Source organism: Macaca nemestrina, chromosome 15 (assembly GCF_043159975.1).
Source record: "Macaca nemestrina isolate mMacNem1 chromosome 15, mMacNem.hap1, whole genome shotgun sequence".
In the NCBI taxonomy this organism is placed as follows: Eukaryota; Metazoa; Chordata; class Mammalia; order Primates; family Cercopithecidae; genus Macaca; species Macaca nemestrina.
The window spans coordinates 50,641,441-50,664,499 of NC_092139.1; the positions used below are offsets into that span (position 1 = coordinate 50,641,441).

The following is a 23,059-nucleotide window of genomic DNA, read 5'->3' on the forward strand; positions in this document are numbered from 1 at the left end:
TTTCTCCTGCTGTTCCTTACACCAGAATGCCTTCCCCCTCACCGTCTAATTGTTCTTCAGGCCTCAGCTCCTGTAAATCCTTAGCAGGGAGCTTTCCTGTGCTTCTTCCTCCACAACCTTAGCACTTCTGTGTGCTCTCTCTGTCACAGCAAAGAATATGCTATCACAAAACAGCCACATTTTCTTTTACGAGTCCCACCACACTGTGAGTAAAGATCACATTATCTCTAGATTCCTGAGCTATCTGCCAATGTCTGACTTACAGGACCTCCCTGGGAAGGGTTAGATGAAGAATGAATGAATGTAAAATAGAGTATTTGTCACAACCCTCTTTTTTACATTGAACATTGCAACATATTTATTAAGGTATAATTCATACAGAGAAAAATTCACTTTTGTGGTGTGTAGTTCTATGAATGTTGATGAATGTATACTGTCAGGTAATCATTACCACATTAAGATATAGAAATTTTGCACCATCCTGAAAAAGCTTCCTTATCTTCTTTACGGTCATTCACCCTTACCTCCACCTTCAGCCCTGGAAACCCCTGATCTGTTCTCTATTAGTTTAGTTTTGCCTTTTTCTGAATGTCGTATAACTTGAATTGTAAAATACGGAGCCTTTAGAATTTGACTTTTTTTAACTTACCATAATTCTTGTGAAATCCATCCATATTGCTGTTTCTATCAGTACTTTTGTCCTTTTTATTGTTGAGTAATATTCCATTTTATGGATTTACTATGGTTTCTCCATTCACCAGACACTGGACATTAGTTTGTTTCCAGTTCTGAGGATGACAACTAAAGCTGCCACAAGCATTCATGAACCACCCCCCGCTTTTTTTTTTTTTTTTTTTTTGCATGTAGACTTATGTCTTCATTTCTCATGAGAACATAGCTACGAATAGAAAGGCTAGGTCATACGGTAAGTATATGGTAGACATTAGAAGATGTTGCCAAACCTCTTTCCCAAGTGGGCTGGGGAGGGCCACCCTTGTGTACCTAAAACCTCCCTGGTCTGGAAGGGAAGCAGAGTCAAGGGACTCTGCAATAATCCATGCAAAGCCAAAGAAGGGCATTTTTGTCTTAAGATGTACCTATGTTATAACATAGGATGTGATGGGACAGGATGTTATGAAGCCACTCTATCTAAGCAGAGCATTATTCAGTTACTACATTGAGAGCCCAGTGTTTCTCTCTGAATTCATTTGTCTTCAAAACGTAGAAGTGATAAAAATAGAAAACTAGTTTTAAGTAAACACCACAGTGACAATTATTGAGAAGCAAGAATCTTTAATGGGTGATAAAATTAATGGGTAAAAGTATGATGAGAAGCAGGGTATTTGCATAGTCAAATACCAGCACTATATGGGAGTTTCTCCTCGGCCTCACCAGAACACTGAAAGCTAGGGTGAGTGTCCCCCCTGTTATTTTAGACAAATTATGTTAGCTCTCTTTTCATGGGTGTATTTGCCTTTTTATTTTTATTTTTTCATTCCTGAGACTGCCAGGGAAGTATATCTTCTCTGTTGAAGTATCTATTCAAATATTTTGCCCATTTCTTATTCTGTCATTTTTTTATTATCGAATGTTGAGACCTCTTTATATATTCCATATAGAGCAGAGCTTTTAAATTTGGATGAAGTCCAATTTATTTTTTATTTTTTTCCTTTTGTGGTTTGTGCTAACATTTCTTTGTTTGGGTTGATTCGTTGTTGGTTAAACCTCCTTGTCTGAATTCTTCACCTCAGTAAGATTTTTTTGAAAAACAATACAAGTCATGGTTTCTAGGGCTATATTTAAGACAAGTCACTCAGCCATCAGGTGACATCATTTTCTTATAGGTTAAATAGGAAGAAAAATTTCTTCTTTTTGGGAAATTTTTGTGTTGTTTCTGGTAAAAGTCAAGATATTTGCCTGCAGTGAGAATGAGAAAATGATTGGGATTTTAGAGTTTTATGTCAGTAGCAGCAGCAGGTGGAAGAGGCAAGAAGGAGTAAGGATATACAGCAAAAGACCTGACAGAATAAAGTGATGTCAGGGGCTCCTCGCCTGTAGGGAGAGAAGGAGAAGCAGCAGGAGAGGGAATCGGAGAGGGAGCACCTTCCCATTGACACAGATGTGCCCTCAAGCAGGAAGTGGAAGTTTTAGAAGCTGATAAAAAAGTATTATTCAAATTTGTATTATTCAATATAAAATTATTATTATTCAAGTTTTTGTCTAAAAACTGAAAAGACATAGAAAAAAAAACCCCAGCTGTTTCTATGTATTGATGACGTCATTACCACTTCATGAGGAAAGGTACCGTTTTCTGGAAGTATTTTCTGGCCTCAGTTCCCTTTAGAAGGTCAGTCAAAAAAAATAAAAATAAAAATAAAAATAAAGGGGATCCCATACAACAGAGTCAAAGTGTCTCTTACAAGGAGTATCTGCCATGTGCCAGCACTTGTGCCAGGAACTACACATGCTGTCCCCAACCCACCTTATTTGGTGTTTACACCACCTTGCTGAGGACTCAGCGTGCAAGGAGGCTCTGGTCCAATAACTGCAGAATACAATAGAATATAAGTGATCCAACAATACAGTATAACTGAAAGTCTATGTGACTCTCTTGGGAAAGTCAAAGTTGATTCTTCTTTATCATACTTCACTGCATCAGGCTTCTCTTTCTGAAGACAAATGAATTCAGAGAGAAACACTGGGATCTCAGTGTAGTAACTGAATAATGCTCTGCTTAGATAGAGTGACTTCATAACATCCTGTCCCATCATATCCTGTGTTGTAACATAGGTACCTCTTAAGACAAAAATGCCCTTCTTTGGCATTGTTTGCATGTATCGTTGCATAGTCCCTTGACTAGACTTTCCTTCCAGACCAGGGAAGCTTTAGGTACATAAGAGTGGCCCTCCCCAGCCACCCATAAGAAGCTTCCGATAGAGTCGTTTTTCACCACCCACTTCACAAGCAAATTGTGCATCACCTTTCAAGTAGGATGGGATAAGATCTTATCAGACAGGCATTCACTAACTAGAACCAGAAAAAAAAAAATCTGTCCATCTGGCCTGGGCAATGTGCCCTCCTGGAAAATTACTGAATAGCTCCAAACTCCATAAAAATACATTCCTTAAAATGCCAGCAGAAGGCACAGACTTATGGAGAAATCAAGAAATTATGCAGCCTGCGCAAAGCTCCATTCATCACAGGCTTGGGGAACAGGAATAAATGCCCACCCAGACTTTGTGCCAGGAACATTAATAATTAGTTCATGGGAGCTGTCACTCAGGAATGCCCTGGCCCTGATTCAGATTCTAGTCATGGGAAGATGTAATATAAACACTCTGAGACTAGAGCAATGAGACATTTTGTCCTGTGTGGGTTGAGAATCAGAAGCAACCCTCCTGCTTCCAGGAGGCAGTGAGAAGTGATAGCTTTGGGGATGTCTCTATGGGCTGAGGAAGGCTTCCCAAGTTAATTCCAGTTGTTGCTGCTGTCTTCCTTGCAGAGGGGAAAGCTATCAGACTAAGGTCCACTGTGTGCCTCCTTATCTCTTCCATTATCACCATCTGCTCGCAATTGCTGTGATGTCTCCTAACCGGCCTCCCCACTTTCTCCTTCTCATGATCCTTCATACCTGTGTTATGGGCCAAATTTCATACACTGAAGTCCTAACTTCCAGTACATCACAATGTGACTGTACTTAGATATAGGGTCTTTAAAGAGGTACCTAAGTTAAAATGAGGTCATTACAGTGGGCCTTAATACAAAATGATGGGTGTCCTTGTAAGGAGAGGAAATCAGTACACAGACACACAGAGAGAAGGCCATGTGAAGATGCAGGGAGAAGGCGGCTGTCTACAAGCCAAGGAGAGAGGCCTGACAGAAACCAGCCCTCCCACCACCTAGATCTCGGACTTCCGGCCTCCAGAACTGCAAGAAATAAAATTCTGTTGTTTAAGCTCCCCAGTCTGTGATAGATAGTTATAGAACCCTGGCAAACTAGTACACACTGCCACCTCACAAATCACTCCATGCCCTTCCTCAGGCACTGAGAGTGCCCTTCTGCTGCCCAATGATTACAGTGCAAAGGTCTGGCCCTGGCAGTGAAGTCATTTTTATAATGATCCTCCTTCATCTTGCCTTACAGTGCCCTACTTACTTTTACATTCAGCTCCCTTGAGCATCAGTTTTTAACCCACACTTTCTCACACCTTGGCCTATGCCTGTGCTGTTCCCATGCTGACATCACTCTTCCCTCAATATCAAGCACGGACCCGCTTCTCCATGGAGCCTTTCTTACTCTCCCAGCTAAGACAGACCTCTTTGATATTTCTTCTATGAAGTGTATAATTTCCACTCACATTCTAAATGTTTATGCACATGTTCTGTGTATCTAGGAGCCATGCCGGATTCAACTTTGCATTTCTTCTAGTCCCAGCATATTTCTTTGCACACTAGAAGTTCTCTACCAATATTTGTTGAATAACTGGTAGAAACAACATGTGAATGTTAATGGCTGTGTGATCCCCTGCTGAGAAGTATTTGTGCTTACACGTATTTTAAAAGGTAGCATGGGGTAGTGAAAATAACTAGCTAGTGATGAAACAAATCTGGCTACAAATGTTGGCCAGACCACCACATAGTGTCTTTCTGCATGTCCCTTGACTTTACTGCCTCTTTGCTACCTCTAAAGGGGATATTTCTATCTCCTCTATAGGATTGTTATATGGATTAGAGACAGTAAATATGCAAAGTTCTTACACATACTACACCCTCAGAAATGTTAATTTCCCTCCTTTATACTTGTCTGAAAATGCTTAACCTAAAGAAATAAGGTTCTAACAAGAGAATTTTAAACATTAGAGGCAACTAGCTGGGCCAGTCATCTCTGAGGAAGCTCTCACTGTCTGAGGAACCCACATAGTGTCCTGTACCATGCTAGGTAAACAACTTGCTCCTCTACTCCCCTCTTAAGTCATGAGTACTGAGAACAAGCTGGTCAGAAGAGATTCTCAGTCATTCTAGTCATTAGATCTGATATGAGAACTCCACATACTGTTTAAGGGCTTCATCATATATGTCCAAAGGACCAGAGCCTGTTATACCTCAATTGGCTTGATGGAATCCTGGCTGGCATACTGTAAGAATACAACACATGTGAAGTTTGGTTCATTTCAGCAGACATTTAACAAGTGCCTTCCACTTGTGGATCTACAGAGTGTACTTCCTCACCTTCAGGCATTTTCACCCTCATGTGGATGTAAACAGACACACAAGCAGAGCACTGTGAACTAGAGCAGGTGATTGCAAGCTCAGTGGGTCCTCATTATTAGTGCACTCTGTATTTGCAAATTCACCTATTTGCCAAAATTCATTTGTAACCCCCAAATCAATGCATGCCACACTTCCACCATCATTTAAAGACATGTACAGAGCAGCAAAAATTTTAGTCACCTGACATGGCTGTTCCCAGCAGAGATGGTGCTCTGTCTCCTCATTTGAGCTCTCATACTGTAAACAAGTATCCATCTCATGGTCCATGTAGTGCCACATTTTCCACAGTTTTGTAGTTTTTGTTGGTGATTCTGCTGTTTAAAACAGATCCCAAGCATAGGCCATGCTGTCCAATATTCCCAGGTGCAAAAAGGCTGTGACATGACTTACAGGGAAATACATGTGATAGATAGACTTTGATCAGGCATGAGCTAGTACCATTGGCTGTGAGTCCAATGTTAATGAATCCACAACATACATTTAAAAAGGGGTTTTTAAACAGAAACACAAATAAAACAAGGATGTGTCAATTGGTTGATAAAAATGCGACCAGAGGCTCTTAGGAACCTAATCTTATATTTCCCCTTAGGAACAGTGGTTCAGTATTTACTAATTCACTGTTCACAGTGACTTTATAGAACATAAATACAGCAAATAATGAGAACTGACTGTATTTGGTATGAAATTCAGTTCAGAAATTGAAAGTGGTAGATGAGGTTGGAGAGACACAAACAAGGGAGTTTCTTAAATGGCAGGTCTGGGCTTTGTCTTGCTGCTGGAGAGTCAATGGCAGGGAAACATGATTAAATTTTTATTTTTACATTCTGGTGCCCATGAAAGGAATGAGTCTGAAGAATGGTTTTGACAAGGGGTGGTGGTGGATAAAACAACTTTCCAGGATTCTTTTCTCTGCATTAGCAAGTGGCACAGGACTTCTAAGTATAACTTCCACTTCTAAAAATATAACTCTGTGCCTGCAATGGACTGGAAAAATGAAAAAGCTTACTCTAAGGAGCCACATAAGCCATGCTTAACCATACTGAGTGTGTGGCTGAGCAACTACTTAGTAAAGAGCTTATGGTGTGATACATGCAGAAACATTGCCAACGTGGGGATGGAGATGTAATGAAGGAAGGCTGCAGGACTTTGGGGCTTTGACAGGACAGGGTCATAGAGTTATTTGAGTTATTTGCCCGTGAACATGCCCTACTCTTCAAGAGGAGTGGAAAATAACCCTGAAGGCAATTTAGAGATAATCAGGGCTACCACCTCCATTTCAACAGGCAGAGGCCCTCCACCTGGAACCTTGGGGACAGAGCTGAGGAGACAAGACCCCTACCTAGAGCTATGGGGTGGCATTGACATGCCAGTGAGCCTGGAAGGTGAGACATGGAGCCAAAGAGAATTATTCTTGAGCCCTAAGATCTAATGGAATTTGACATGCTAGGTTTTGGATTTGGTTGGGAACTTCTGCTACCTTTCTTTTTGAATGTGAAAGTATCCTATGCCTGTCCCATGATCACATTTCAAAAGCACGTAACTTGTCAGGTTTCACAGGTTCACAGCTGGAGAGGAATTTGGCCTCAGGATGAATTGTATCTTGAGTCTCACCCCCATCTGATTTATGTGATATTTAAATAAGACTTTAAACTTTAGATTTTAGAGTTAATGCTGGTATGGGGTTGTCAAAATGGAAGGCTGGTCACAGTAGCTCACACCTGTAATCCCAGCACTTTGGGAGACCGAGGCGGGTGGATCACGAGTTCAAGAGATCGAGACCATCCCTTTCAACATGGTGAAACCTCATCTCTACTAAAAACAGAAAAATTAGCTTGGCTTGGTGGTGCACGTCTGTAGTTCCAGCTACTCAGGAGGCTGAGGCAGGAGAATCGCTTGAACCTGGTAGGTGGAGGTTGCAGTGAGCCGAGATAACGCTACTGCACTCCAGTCTGGAAACAGAGTGAGACTCTGTTAAAAAAAAAAAAAAAAAAAAAAAAAAAAAAAAAAAGGCAGAGCTAGAATGCTATGGACTGACTTGTGTCTCCCCAAAATTTGTATGTTGAAACACTAATCCCCAGTGTGATGGTATTTGGTGACAGGGCCCTGGGGAGATAATTAAGTTTAGATGAGGTCATGAGTGTGTTGGTCATAATCCCTTTGTGACTGTGTTAGGATTACTGTCCTTATAAGAAGAGACACCAGAGAGCTGGCTCTCTCTCCCTCAACCCTTACCTCCCACCACATGAGGACACAGAAAAAGGCAGCCAACTATAAACCAGAAAGAGAGGCCTCACCAGAAACCAACTATGCTGTCACCTTGATCTTGTTCTTCTAGCATCTAGAACTGTGAAACAATACATTTCTATTATTTAAGTTACTCCGTCTATGGTATTTTGTTATGGCAAATGAGTAGTCCAAGGCAGCCTGCAAGCTGTAAAATTTCTAGAGGTGATTTTGGGGACATAGTGGAGAGACCTTTTTATTTTATTATTTTTGTATGTGGGGATAAAAATCAGTTTGGGAATTGCGTGTATGGTTATCTTTCTACTGGAAAACTTATGAGGAGAAAAAAATTGAGTATTTCAAAATTTAAATTCCTTCCTTTATCTGATTAATAAAACAATGCATACATGCATTTCATGCATATATAACATACATATATGCATACATACATTCTTACACTTCTCTTTACTTTGGAACACATTAGAAAGAGCTATAAATTGGGAGGCAGATTTTGTTTCAAGTCCAGATTTTGCCACCTATTAGATGGGATCTCTGCCCCTCAGTTTCTTCAATGGTTAAATAAGGACAATAATATTGTGTTAGCTCTACCCAGATCATAAGAATCATTGTTGGAAGATAAATAGACCATATACATTTTAAAAAATTTAAAGGCTATAAAGATGCAAAGTATGAACATGGCAGAAATAGAAATTGCCTCTGAATTGCTGGGAACCCAAGCCTGAAATAATTCTTGGAAGGAAGAAAGTCACTTAGGACTTTGTAAGTGTCACATTGCTCTTCATGGTTTAAGAACACCAAAATAGCTAAGAAATGTTACGTAAGGAAAATCACTTCTACCACTTGATAATAGTAGTTTTTATGGAACTCTGCTTTTGCTCTCATCTGCATGAACAAATATACCCACATGCAAGCTAGGTTCCGCTTCAACTAAAATTCTAAAACAACACAAAACAATAACAGAAAATCCTTGTATTAGAAACTGAAGTGGCCAACTAATTAATTTATCTGGCCCACAATTATCTGTGTACCCATTATGTGCTTAGCATTGCTCTAAACGTTTAAGGAGGTGCCCAGCAGCATCCAAGCTTCCTTTGAGAAGATTACAATGCAGCTGGGGATAAGAGAAGAGCTGTTAAATAGAGCAAGGAAGTAGTACAAGAGATGTCACAGGCAGATTTGTGACAAGTGCTGACAGCGTGTCAAGATTTCAGAGAATGAAGAGATGAGAGAAAGCTGAGCTAATCATTGAATTTCCTGTTGAAGAGAAAGGACTTGAGTTGGATATTGATAATCAACTAGGATTTGGATAGGAAACAAAGAAGAAGTTGACTTTGATTACAGAAATATGAGTGCGGTAAGTCCTGTACAAATCTACCAGCTGGGACTATCTAGGCAGAATAATAATCTTTATGTACAGTATAATCCATAGTACAATGGCAACTGTACTATGGATTACACTATAATCCTGTGGTGATCATGAATGCCCTGATAGTATAGCTCAGGCCACTACATCACCAGTCCTGCTTCCTTCTGGGTCAGAGGGCCTTCAAAGTATATGAACCCTTGAAATTATAATTTAAACAATAATGCCCAAAATGAGTTTCATGAAACCTTGATACCTTCTGACATATATCAGTAAGTGTTGCCTCTGAAAATGAAGACATGTGGTTAAAGAAGTTTCGGAAACACTAAATACCGTATCTCCACTGGACGGCTTCAATGCTCATTATTAGATGCACTAGACTGATTGTAGTAACTCTGTTCCATTCCCGCCCCCTGCTTTATAAAATCCAAAAATTCTTTAATGGTGGGCACAAAACAAAGATATTCAGCTAAATGAGGGGCAGAACTCTTAGTTACTTACATCTCTGAAGGAGAGAAGGCTGCCACGCAGGGCCACACAGGGAGTTGCACCTGGGGATAGGATAACAGCAAACTGGAGATGCAGAGAGAAATTTATGTCTGGTGTATGGCAAGCAGGGTTTCACAGGCTTCCTGTGAATTGGCTAATTTGAATAATTTTGTGGACTCCAGTGCATAGAGACTGTCCCTAATTGTCTGAGTTCTGGCCCCAGGCTATTTGGGTGAGTGCATAGCGGTTTTCAGTATGAGAGCCCAATAAGGAAAATGGTTTGAGTGTGGGCTTAATCAGTTGCTCAAGAAAGGGAACTGACAGGCTTCCAGTGGGGACCTCAAATTGGGTGAGGATATCATTTCCAAAAACAACAATAAACAAAATAGACCACTCTCTTCTGTGATCTCTACTGCATTCTAGGGGCTAGAAGCCTGATAACTGCATTACTAAGATTCCAGAGGGAACAGAGTTCAGACTAGATGCTGCCAATGGAGAAGCACTTACATGAAAAATAAAAGGCAAAAGGGAGAGATCTACTGTTGTTTCTCCAGCAAGCGGCTGGAGCACCTCTGAGATTTGTTAGATGCAATGTTTTCATGTCCTTTCCAGACATTCCCCTGAATATTAGTTACCTCAGGTCTGGAGACACTAGTGATAGCGACAGCAACTTCCTAACTGTGGTGCTCTTTGGATCTAATGGTGGCTTTACCTGATCTTTGCAACTTCAGGCCTTCCAATAAAGTTGTAAGCTCCCAATCGCCTGCATTAAATATTTTTCTGCTAGAAATCTACAGCGGTTACTGCTTTCCTGACTGTGTCCCAACAATATAGCATACTTAAATTTCTGAGAATCCATGCTATAAAACAAAACAAAAGAAACTAGCATTTCCGAAATACGTTTGACCATAGAACCTGACTCCCCATTTCCCCTTCTCCCCAAAACCACCTTCTGGTAGCTTAAAAAATCCGTTTTGTGGTTCACCCTTTGGAAAACATCTATGGATTTATATGTTGAGAATTAGGAGTCCAGAAATGTGGGCTTAATCTCAGCTGTGTGACCTTGGGTAGGTCACATCACTTATCTTGTCTTTAGTTTCTCTGCTGGATCAAAAGAAGAGTTGGATGAAGATAACCAGTAATTTTAGCTCTCATTTTTTTCCGTTCTGTGAGAAATGTTGTCCTTAAAAACTATCATTGTTCAGGTAGAAAAAATTAAAAATTAAAAAGAGAACTACTGTGTTTTCCTTTGCCTTCTCTTCCTTTTTAGCTTGGTTTGCATGAATATTTTGAGTCAAGCTAAGAAAATTCCAAGGAATCTGGCAGCAAGTAAATAAACGCTGGGTAGCTCTTACTAAAGTGATATGGTATTTTTAGAACTTTAATATATTAGTGTTGATCCTAGAAATGGTCCCTTCAGAAATGAATTTCCTTTTGTACTGACACAGTAAAGAAAGGAAGAGATACAAGAAACAAACCTCCAGCACTCAAACTGAGTCATTTTAAAATGTAGCAAGTTCCTTGTCACTGGGAACATTCAAGTAGAAACTAGATGTCAGCATGGCAGAGATAACAGAATCAGTTTTGTCTTTATTTTGCTATTTTTCTGAAAGGGATGGTACAGATCATTTATACATATCCCCACATTTTATAGATAAGGAAACAAAAAATCAGAGAGGTTATATGGATTTCCCCAGATCACACAGCAAATCCATGGCAGAACTGGGAGAAAGACACCAGACATCTCCTCCCTATTCCCCACTATACTCTTCTGTACATCTGGAATTCATCTGAGCCTCTTTGAGGAGTAATGTTCCATCACTCAATCTTCATTTTTACATCTCTTTAAAGAAGCAGAGTCATTTTAATATGAGCTGGAAAAGATTCGAGGTTGCCAGATACTATGGGAAGCTGATGAAGTTGGAAAGTTTGAAGTCAACTTTTTGCCCTCCGAATCCTTTTATTTGGGCATCCACGGCAGGGAGACCCCATGCTCCAGCCTTGCTGTGCCCACTGGTGCCAGACAAGGCAGCAGGATTCTGAAAATCCCGCATGGCCCCCTCTACCCTCAGACAGTCCCTCTTGCCTCATTTTGAAACTTCAGTCCCTGCAGACAGCACTGAAAAACCAACCTGAATACTAGTATCATCTACATGGTTTGAAAACAAACTACTCACCTCAGAGAGGACACAAAACACAGCCTGAAGTTGACGCCATTTGTGGTGTGGCTGCTTGGAGCTGGGAGCTGGGCTTCCTCTGCCAACTACTTGACAGAATCCACATTCGCGTTCTCAATGCAGCTGGTAGTGGGTGTGTGTGTAGGGTAATGGCCTTTTCTTTTATTATCCAAATGCTCTTGAAGAGGGAACCAAAAAAAATAAAAAGTGCTGCTAAAGCAGAGAGCTGTCTGTGACTTTGCAGAGAAACAGGTGCTTAATGCAGATCTGGTTTTATCCTGAGCTTTTTCCCCAAAGAAAACCCAAATGTGGTGAAGAAAAAAGAAAGCCACTGAGGTTTTCTCTTTTCCTAAGATGATAGAAAGAAAGAAAAGTAACATCTTATTTTTTAAAAATCTGAATTTTTACCTATCAAGTTCTGTGTTTACTAATTGGGTGCTGAAATTATTAGAAGCCCAAACATCAGCGTCACACAATACACTCATGGCAAACCTGTACATGTACTCCCTGAATCTTAAAAAAAATAAAAGGTCTGAGTTTTAAGTAAGCTATTTATTCCTTTTGCTTTACATTATGTGAGATTCATTTAGACTTCTGTGAGAACTTCGAACAGTGAAGAAGCAAGGGACAGTTGCAAAAAGGCAGCCCTGATTTTCCAACAAGTTGTGCTTGGAGATTGTGCTGGAAGTCAAGAGGGCAGGTTAGATTAGGACGAGTTGAGCCTTGCACTTTTATTTTCTTTTTAATTGTTAACACTAAGCAACATCTTTAACTCTACTCTGCTCTCTTGGCCCCCATGCTAACCTGATCACAGATTCTCTTATGATTTCCGTTTGATTCCACATCCACTGTCACTCTATCACTATTCCTTGCCTTTCACTCTTGTTGTTGGCTGCTATCGTCTAAATGTTTATGTGCCCTCAAATTCGTATGTTAAAACCTAATCACCAATGTAATGATGTTAGGAGATGGAGCCCTTGGGGGGTGACTAAGTCATGATTAGTGCCCTTAGAGAAGAGACCTCAGAAAGCTGCCTTGCCCCTTCCACCACAGGACGAGAGTGAGAAGGCAACCATCTATGAAACAGAAAGCAGACCCTCCCTAGATTCCAAGTTTTCCAACACCCTGATCTTAGACTTCCTAAGCCCCAGAACTGTGAGAGGTAAATTTCTGTTGTTGATAACCCCCCAAGCTATGATATTTAGTACAGCCTGGACCAATGGACTGAGTGGACCAAGGCATTGACTTCTTACTGGTATGCTGCTTCCACTCTCAACTCTCTACAATTGGTCCACGTGGCCGCTGAACACAACCTTCTCAAGCCCAGATGTAATTCTATGAGTCCCTCATTCAAAATCCTATGATATCTTGACCCGCAAGTCCCTTCATGACTGTGACGGTTAATATTGAGCGCCATCTTTGGATTCAATCTTTGGATTGAAGGATGCAAAGTATTTTTCCTGGGTGTGTCTGTGAGGGTGTTGCTGAAGAAGATTAACATTTGAGTCAGTGGACTGGGAAAGGCAGACCCACCCTCAATCTGGATGAGGACCCTTTAATTAGCTGCCACCTTGGCCAGAATAAAAATAGGCAGAAGAACGTGGCAAGACTAGACTGGCTTAGCTTCCGAGCCTACACCTTTATCCCATGCTGGATGCTTCCTCCTCTCAAACATCCAACTCCAAGTTCTTCAGCTTTGGGACTCGGACTGGCTTCCTTGCTCTTCAGCTTGCGGACGAACTATTGTTGGACCTTACCTTGTGATCATGTGAGCTAATACTCCTTAATAAACTTCATTTTAGATATACATCTATCCTATTAATTCTGTCCCTCTGGAGAATCCTGGCTAATAATGACCTAACCAGTTCTCTTCTCTCCTGCTCTGATCTTGAGGCAGATCACATATCCTTTTTCCTGTTCTTCATATGACACCTGCGACATTTCAGAGGAAACGTGTGACATAAATTTACACTTTTCATACCTGAGGATTGGCAGCAATGTGCTCAGGGCTATGCAATGTGTCCCCTCTCCTCGTTGTCTTCCTCTGTATGGAGCAAAGGGAGTGTCTATGATTTCTCCTCTGAGCAGGACAAGTATTTTGTAAAAGGCCTATTTATTCATCTGCTAGACATTTGTTTAAACAGCAGGTTCTCTGCTAGGTTCCCCAGATACATTAGTAAAGAAGACAAGCAAAGTTCTTGCTTGTGGGGAGCTTAAATTTTGTGTGAGATGCAGATAATAAACAACTAACTAAATAAAAATAATAATTATGGTTAGAAATGTATGAGGGGGTGTGGTGCATTGCACCAGGATAGAGAGGGATGCTACTTAGATAGGGTTGTCAATTAAGGAATCTATGGCAAGATGTTAATTAAGTTGAAATATTAAGGATGATAAGGAGATTCTTATAGGGTACTGTTTTGGAGAGCAAATGGCCTGGAGGGGTAGAAACAGTGGTCAAGCAGACCATACACAGCAGGAAAGGGTGTGTTCCAGCTGTCCACCTCCCTCCTTCTGGGAGGACAGTAAAGAAATATCCAGGGTACTCTTTGTCATCCCTTCCTCTTCGATTCGACGTTGTATTGTAAGTCCTAGCCAATACATTAAGGCATAAAAAATAAATAAAAGTTAAAAATATTGGAAAATAAGAAGTAAAACTATTTTTTATTTGAAGACAGCATATTGTATATGTAGAAAATCTAAAAGAATTGATAAACTCTCAGAACAAATATGTTAAGTTGTCAAGATCACAGGATCTAAGTTTAATGTAAAAATATCAAGTGTATTTCTAGGCCAGAAGTGTCAATTTTGAAAATGGCAGCAAGAATAACTATATTATTTACATTATCATCAAAAAAACATTACATTGGAATAAACCCAATGAAAGATTTGCAAGACATCAAAAAACACATCCACCATGATCAAGTAGGGTTTATTCCTGAGATGCAAGGTTGGTTCAACATACACAAATCAATTAATGTGATCATCACATAAACATAACTAAAACTAAAAACCACATGATTATCTCAGTAGGTGCAGAAAAGTCTTTTGATAAAATTCAACATCCCTTCATGTTAAAAACTCTCAATAAACTAGGCATTGAAGGAACATACCTCAAAATAATAAAATCAATCTATGACAAACCCACACCCAACATCATACTGAATGGGCAAAAGCTGGAAGCATTTCCACTGAAAACCAGAACAAGACAGGGATGTCCTCTCTTACCACACCTATTCAACATAGTATTGGATGTCCTGGTCAGAGCAATCACACAAGAGAAAAAAATAAAGGGCATCCAAATAGGAAGAGAGGAAGTCAAACTATCCCTGTTTGCAGATGGCATAATTCTATACCTAGAAGACCCCACAGTCTCTGCCCAAAAGCTCCTCAAGCTGATAAACAACTTCAGCAAAGTCTCAGGACAAAATCAACATAAAAAAATTACTCACCCTCATATACACCAACAACAGTCAAGCCGAGAGGCAAATCAGGTGCACAATCCCATTCCCAAATGCCACAAAAAGAATAAAATACCTAAGAACACAGCTAACTAGGGAGGTGAAGGATCTCTACAAGGAGAAGTACAAACCTCTGCTCAAAGAAATCAGAGGTGACACAAACAAATGGAAAAACACTCCATGTTCATGGATAGAAAGAATCAATATCATTAAAATAGCCATACTGTACAAAGCAATTTATAGATTCAATGCTATTTCTATGAAACTACCAATGACATTCTCCACAGAAATAGAAAGCGCTATTTTAAAATTCATATGGAACCAAACCACAGCCCAAATAGCCAACGCAATCCTAAACAGAAAGAACAAAGATGGAGGCATCATCCTACTTGACTTCAAGCTATACTACAGGGCTACAGTAAGCAAACAGCATAGTACTGGTACAAAAATAGACACACAGACCAATGGAACAGAGTAGAAAACTCAGAAATAAGACCACAAACCTACAACTATCTGATCTTCAACAAAGCTGATGAAAACAAGCATTGGGGAAAGTATTCCCTATTCAATAAATGGTGCTGGGATAACTAACTAATCATATGCAGAAGATTGAAACTGGACCCCTTCCTTACACCACATACAAAAATCAACTTAGGATGGATTAAAGACTTAAACGTAAGACCCAAAACTATAAAAACTCTGAACCACAACCTAGGCAATACCATTCTGGACATTGTGTTGGTCCGTTTTCATGATGCTGATCAAGACATACCCAAGACTGGGCAATTAACACAAGAAAAAGATTTATTGAACTTACAGTTGCACGTGGCTGGGAAGGCCTCACAGTCATGATGAAAGGTGAAAGCATGGCAGCAGACAAGAGAAGAAACTTGTGAAAAGAAACTACCCTTTTTAAAACCATCAGATCTTGTAAGACTTATTCACTACCACAAGAACAGCATGGGAAAGACCTGCCCCATGATTCAATTACCTCCCACCAGTCCCCTCCCACAACACTTGAAAATTCAACAAGAGATTTGAGTGGGGACACAGCCAAACCATAACATTCCACCCCGCCCCCTGCCAAATCTCATGTCCTCGCATTTCAAAACCAATCATGCGTTCCCAATAGTCACCCAAAGACTTAACTCATTTCAGTATTAATGCAAAAGTCCACAGTCCATTGTCTTATCTGAGACAAGGCAAATCCCTTTGCCTATGAGCCTGTAAAATCAAAAGCAAGTTAGTTACTTCCTAGATACAATGGAGGTACAGGCACTGGGGGAATACAGCTGTTCCAAATAGGAGATATTGGTCAAAACAAGGGGCTACATGCCCCATGCAAATCTGAAATCCAGTGGGGCAGTCAAATCTTAGAGCTCCAAAGTGATGTCCTTTAATTCCATGTCTCACCTCCAGGTCACGCTGATGCAAGAGGTGGGTTTCCATGGTCTTGGGCAGCTCTGCCCCTGTGGCTTTGCAGGGTACAGCCTCCCTCCTGGCTGCTTTCTTGGGCTGGTGTTGAGTGTCTGTGGCTTTTCCAGGCACACAGTGCAAGCACTCAGTGGATCTACTATTCTGGGATCTAGAAGACAGTGGCCCTCTTCTTCCAGGTCCACAAGGCGGTGTCCTTGTAGGGACTCTGTGTGGGGACTCTGACCCCACATTTCCCTCCACACTGCCCTAACAGAGGTTCTCCATGAGGAACCCACCCCTGCAGCAAACTTCTGCCTGGATATCCAGAAGTTTTCATACATCCTTTGAAATCTAGGTGGAGATTCCCAAACCCCAATTTTTGACTTCTGTGCACTGGCAGGCTCAATAGCATGTGGAAGCTGCCAAGGCTTGAGGCTTGCACCCTCTGAATCCACTGCCCAAGCTCTAAGTTGGCTCCTTTCAGCCATGGCTGGAGTGGCTGGGAGACAGGGCACCAAGTCTTTGGGGTGCGCACAGCACAGGGACCCTGGGCCTGGCCCACAAAACCACTTTTTCCTCCTAAGCCTCTGGGCCTGTGATGGAAGGGACTGCTATGAAGTCCTCTGACATGCCCTGGAGACATTTTCCCCATTGTCTTGGGGATTAACTTTCAGTTCCGTGTTACTTACGCAAATTTCTGTAGCCAGCTTGAATTTCTTCTTAGAAAATGGGATTTTATTTTCTATTGCATTGTTAGACTGCAAATTTTCTGAACTTTTATTCTCTGCTTCCCTTACAAAACTGAATGTCTTTAACAGCACCCAAGTCACCTCTTGAATGCTTTGCTGCTTAGAAATTTGTTCCACCAGATACCCTAAATCATCTCTCTCAAGTTCAAAGTTTCACAAATCTCTAGGGCAAGGGCAAAATCTTGCCAGTTTCTTTGCTAAAATATAACAAGAGTCACCTTTGCGCCAGTTCCCAACAAGTTCCTCATCTCCATCTGAGACCACCTCAGCCTGGATTTTGTTGTCCATATAATTATCAGTATTCTGGTCAAAGTCATTCAACAAGTCTCTAGGGAGTTCCAAACTTTCCCACATTTTCCTGTGTTCTTCTGAGCCCTCCAAACTGTTCCAACCTCTACCTGTTACCCTCACATTTTTCAAAGTCACTTCCACATTTTTTGGATATCTTTTTAGCAATGTCTCACTCTCCTGGTACCAATTTACAAAAGAAAGAGGTTTAATGAACTTACAGTTCCATGTGGCTGGTGAGGCCTTACAATCATGGTGGAAGGTGAAAGGCATGCCTCACATGGCAGCAGACAAGAAGAGAGAGCTTGTGCAGGGAAACTCCCCTTTTTAAAACCATCAGATCTAGTGAGACTTGTTCACTATCATGGGAACAGCATGGGAAAGACATGACCCCATGATTCAGTTACAACCCACCGGGTATCTCCCACAACACATGGGAATTCAACATGAGATTTGGGTAGAGACACAGCCAAACCAAATCAACATAGGAATAGGCAAAGATTTTATAGTGAATATACCAATAACAATTGCAACAAAAGCCAAAAAAATGACAAATAAGATCTAATAAAAATACTAAAGAGCTTCTGCACAGCGAAAGAAACTATCAACAGAATAAACATACAACCTGCAAAATGAGAGAAAATTTTGCACACTATGCATCTGACAATGGTCTACATATCCAGCATCTATAAGAAACTTAAACAAATTTACCAGAAAAAACCCAAATGACCCCATTAAAAAGTGGGCAAAGGACAGGAACAGTTTTCAAAAGAAGACATACATGCAGCCAATAAGCACATGAAAAAAAGCTCATCACTGATCATTAAAGAAATGCAAATCAAAATCACAAATGAGATACCATCTCACACCGGTCAGAATGGTTACTATTAAAAAGTCAAAAAATAACAGATGTTGGTGAGGTTGTGGAGAAAAAGGAACACTTATACACTGTTGTTGGGAATGTAAATTAGTTCAACTATTTGTGGAAGACAGTGTGGCAATTTCTCAAACATCTGAAAACAGAACTTCCATTTGACCCAGCAATCCTATTACTGAGTATATACTTAAAGGAATATAAATCGGTCTATCATAAGGACACATGCATGTGTATGTTTATTGCAGCACCATTCACAAAAACAAAGGCATAGAATCAACTTAAATGTCCATCAATGGTAGACTGGTTGAAGAAAATATGATACATATACACCATGAAATACTATGCAGCCATAAAACAGAATGAGATAATGTCCTTTGCTGGAACAGGGATGTAGCTGGAGGTCATCATCCTTAGCAAACTAATGCAGGAACAGAACACCAAATACTTCAAGCTCTCACTTATTAGTGGGAGCTAAAACAACACCCACTGAGGTCTATCAGAGGGGGGAGGGTGGGAGGAGGGAGAGGATCAGGAAACATAACTAATGAGTACTCAGCTTAAATACTTGGTTGATGAAATAATCTGCATAACAAACCCCCATGACACAAGCATACCTAGAAAACAAATCTTCACGTGTACCCCTGAATTTAAAATAAAAGCTAAAAAAAGGATGTGCAAAGCTATACTATGCCAAAAACTACAAATATCGCTGTGAGAAATTAAAGAAGTCCTAAGCAAATGAAGTGATATGTGTTGTTTATGAATTGGAATACTCAATGTTGTTAAAAATGGCAATTCTTTCTAAATTGATCAGTAGCTTTGATGTAATCTTAATGAAAACCCAAACAGAATTTTTACAGAAATTGAAAAACTAATGCAAAACTATTATGAAAATAAAAGACCTACAATTTTGGAAAAGAACAAAATTAGAGGACTGATACTCCTTGATTTCAAGGCTTATTATAAATCTACAATAATTATTGACGTGTAAATAAATGAAACACATTAGAGAGCCTAGAAATAGGAATGTGCATACATGGCAAAATGATTCCAAACAAAAGATCCAGTGAGATTTAAAAACAAAGAAAACTCATTTCAAGAAATGGTGATGGTACAACTGGATATCTGTATGGAAAATACTTTGTTTTTTATTTTTTATTTTTTATTATTATTATACTTTAAGTTCTAGGGTACATGTGCATAACGTGCAGGTTTGTTACATATGTACACTTGTGCCATGTTGCTGTGCTGCACCCATCAACTCGTCAGCACCCATCAACTCGTCATTTACATCAGGTATAACTCCCAATGCAATCCCTCCCCGCTCCCCCCACCATACCATCTCACACCAGTTAGAATGGCGATCATTAAAAAGAAACAACAGGTGCTGGAGAGGATGTGGAGAAATAGGAACACTTTTACACTGTTGGTGGGATTGTAAACTAGTTCAACCATTATGGAAAACAGTATGGCGATTCCTCAAGGATCTAGAACTAGATGTACCATATGACCCAGCCATCCCATTACTGGGTATATACCCAAAGGATTGTAAATCATGCTGCTATAAAGACACATGGAAAATACTTTGATCCCTACCTCATACATACCTCCAAATTAGAGACTGTTTATAGACCTAAATGTAAAAGCTAAAATTATAAAGCTTCCAGAAGGAAAAATAGGAGGATATTTTCCTGTTTTGGAGTAGCCCAAATTTTTTTTTGTAAAAAGTACTAAGTATAAAAGTTTTTTTAAAAAAAGGAAAATTTAACATCAACAAAATTGCAAACTTCTCAACAAAGATGTCATTAAGAAAGTGAATAGGCAACGCATAAACTGTGGAAAAGGACAGAGGACTTGCTATAGAACACCTACAGATTAATAATAAAAAGGCAACAACTCCATAAAAGTGGTCAAAGGTTTAAATAGCCACTTTACAAAAGAAGATGTAAGAATGGTCAATAAGCACGTGGAAAAGGGGTTAAATATATATTAGTTACTACAGAAATAAAAAATTTAAACCTCATCGAAATTCCACTACAACCATTGTAATGGCTAAAGGTTTTAAGAGACCATTCACACCAAATCTTGTCAAGGTTGTAAAACAACTGGAGCTCTCATTTAGTTCTGTGGAGGAGGTTGTAACATGCTACAGTTATCTTGGAAAATTATTTGGCAATTTTCATATAGTAATCATGTGAACCAGAAATCCCATTTCTAAGCATTTACACAAGATAAATTAAGACTCATGTACATTCATATGCACAAACTGCAAGAATATTCACGGCAGCTTTTTCTGTAGTAGCCCCAAACTGAAACCAACTCAAACGTCCATCAACAGGTTAGACAAACTGTGCCATATTCATAAATGGAAATCTACTCAGCAATAAAAATGAGTGAATTACTGATGTGAACAACAATACAGACGGATCTTCAAAATGCTGAATGAAAGCGGTCAGATCTAAGGAGTATACAGAATGTGAGTCTGATTATGTGACGGTCAAGGACAAAACTAATTCATAATGATACAGATCAGAACAATGGTTGACTCTGTGGACCACTGACTAGAAATGGTCATGAGAAAATTTCCAGAGGTCACAGAAATGTTCTATATTTTGATTGGGTAGTAGTTCCAGAAGTGTTTATATTTTGCAAACTTAAACTGTACACTTAAAGTCTGGACATTTCAATAAGCATGGAAAAGAGTTCAATTAAATAAAAACTCTTCTTTTCCCTCCTAACTGCCCAAAAGGTAATGAAAGCATCCTTTTAAAGATTCAGAAACCCAGAGTGGGAAAAATACTGGATTTGGAAGTTTATGCTTTTATATTGCTTTTATCATACCTTCATTTCTGCAAATTGTCTTAAGAACTAAACTTTGACCATTTTTCACTTCTCCAAATTCCTGTCAAAGGGACCTGGGCAGTCACGCTCTACAAACCATAAGATCTCATCAGATGGGTTTTGTTAATACTATATAATGTGACTTACTTTTCAACCTGACTCTGGTATAGCATCACATGGCAGATAGCAGATGCTGAAAGAAATACAAAGATTTTACTCCAAAATATATTTCCTTGACATATTTTGAAATGGCTGCCACAGAGTTAACAGATTGAAATGGCCTTGCAAACTCTTTTGTGGGGAAAATTTGCATCTGTAGAAAATCTCCATTAATGTAGCCAGACCTCTCCCATTCTAGGCCTTTCTTGCATCTGAGAGAGATTAACTGACAGTCTGACACCTTCAAAGTCTGAAAAGAGACATTTACCATCTATTCTTTTTGAGGGCTGTTACCTAAGAGGCTTCACCTACATAATAAAAACCCTGGTCTCCACAACCCCCATATCTTAACTCGGGTATTCCTTTCTCTGATTTCAAGTCATTAGACAATAGCTTAACTCTCCCAACCAACTGTCAACTTAAGAATCTCTATAACTCACCTATGACTTATAAGCTCTTGCTTCGAGATGTCCCACCTTTTTGGGCTAAACCAATGTATATCTTCCTTGGGTTGATTTATGGTTTACCCAAAATGTGTGAAATCAAACTGTAACTAAAAACTGTAACTAAAACCAAATAGCACACTTTCTCAGCATTTCTTGAGATTGTGTAATCCACCCTGCAGTCACTCATAGTGGCTCAGAATAAGTCCTTTAAAGTATATTTTGTCAGAATTTGTTTTTTTCCATCATCAGTCTGGATTGCTTAAGGTGACAACATCAAAAAATACACAATAATAATAATACCATGTATGTGGAAGGTGCACTTCTCTACAGATATTTTTAGAGTGTTTTTCAAATTATTTTCTTTCTGAGGAGCACAGAATCTGACATAAGACCCATAGATAGGAGCTGGTTGCTTTGGTAGAGGCAGAAGCAGGAGAAAGAGAAGAGTGGGAGCTTCACTCTTTCCTTCTCTCCCTCTCTCTCCCAGCTAGTGTACCCTGAGGCACCTCTGCTCAGCAGGAAATAGTTTGCAAACCACAGATGCAAGGGATTCTTCTGTGTTATACTTGCCACATTGGCTTCCAGTAGAGGATCTTAGTAAATACTGTTATATAGTCTCTCGGCCTCACTGGAAACACATCATTTCTCAGCTTGTGACTAGTTTAGGAATAACAGAGGCAGAATTCCTTAACTGGTACCTGTCCTTACCTATTCATGCATAGCACAGCCTCTGTTTACAGAGGATTCAAAACCTGGTGTTTGTACTTGTACTTCTACCATTTCCCAGGACCATGGGGAGCTGCTCCTGGCCCTTGTATACCAACGTCCAGGACTGGTAGAGCTAAATAAACACTACTGATTCTTGCCACATTTTTTTTTTTATCCTTAGCTTTGTTTTTTGCCTTTTTTTTTTTTTTTTTTTTTTTTTTTTGTTTTTTGGTTTTTTTTTTTTTGAGACGGAGTCTCGCTCTGTCACCCAGGCTGGAGTGCAGTGGCCGGATCTCAGCTCACTGCAAGCTCCGCCTCCCGGGTTCCCGCCATTCTCCTGCCTCAGCCTCCCGAGTAGCTGGGACTACAGGCGCCCGCCACCTCGCCCGGCTAGTTTTTTGTATTTTTTAGTAGAGACGGGGTTTCACCGTGTTAACCAGGATGGTCTCAATCTCCCGACCTCGTGATCCGCCCGTCTCGGCCTCCCAAAGTGCTGGGATTACAGGCTTGAGCCACCGCGCCCGGCTGCCTTTGTTTTTTAACTTTCTAACTCTTTTTCTCTTTTTATTT

General features: G+C 40.0%; 1 long non-coding RNA gene across 1 annotated transcript in view; it reads right to left on the minus strand.

The window, feature by feature from the left end:
- The window catches only part of LOC105486864 (uncharacterized), a 41,607-nt gene extending 29,836 nt beyond the window's left edge, over positions 1–11,771 (minus strand). Inside the window, exon 1 of the long non-coding RNA XR_011613546.1 lies at positions 11,545–11,771. This is a non-coding gene — a long non-coding RNA (uncharacterized lncRNA). The remainder of the gene's footprint in view (positions 1–11,544) is intronic.
- Positions 11,772–23,059: the final 11,288 nt, after the last annotated feature.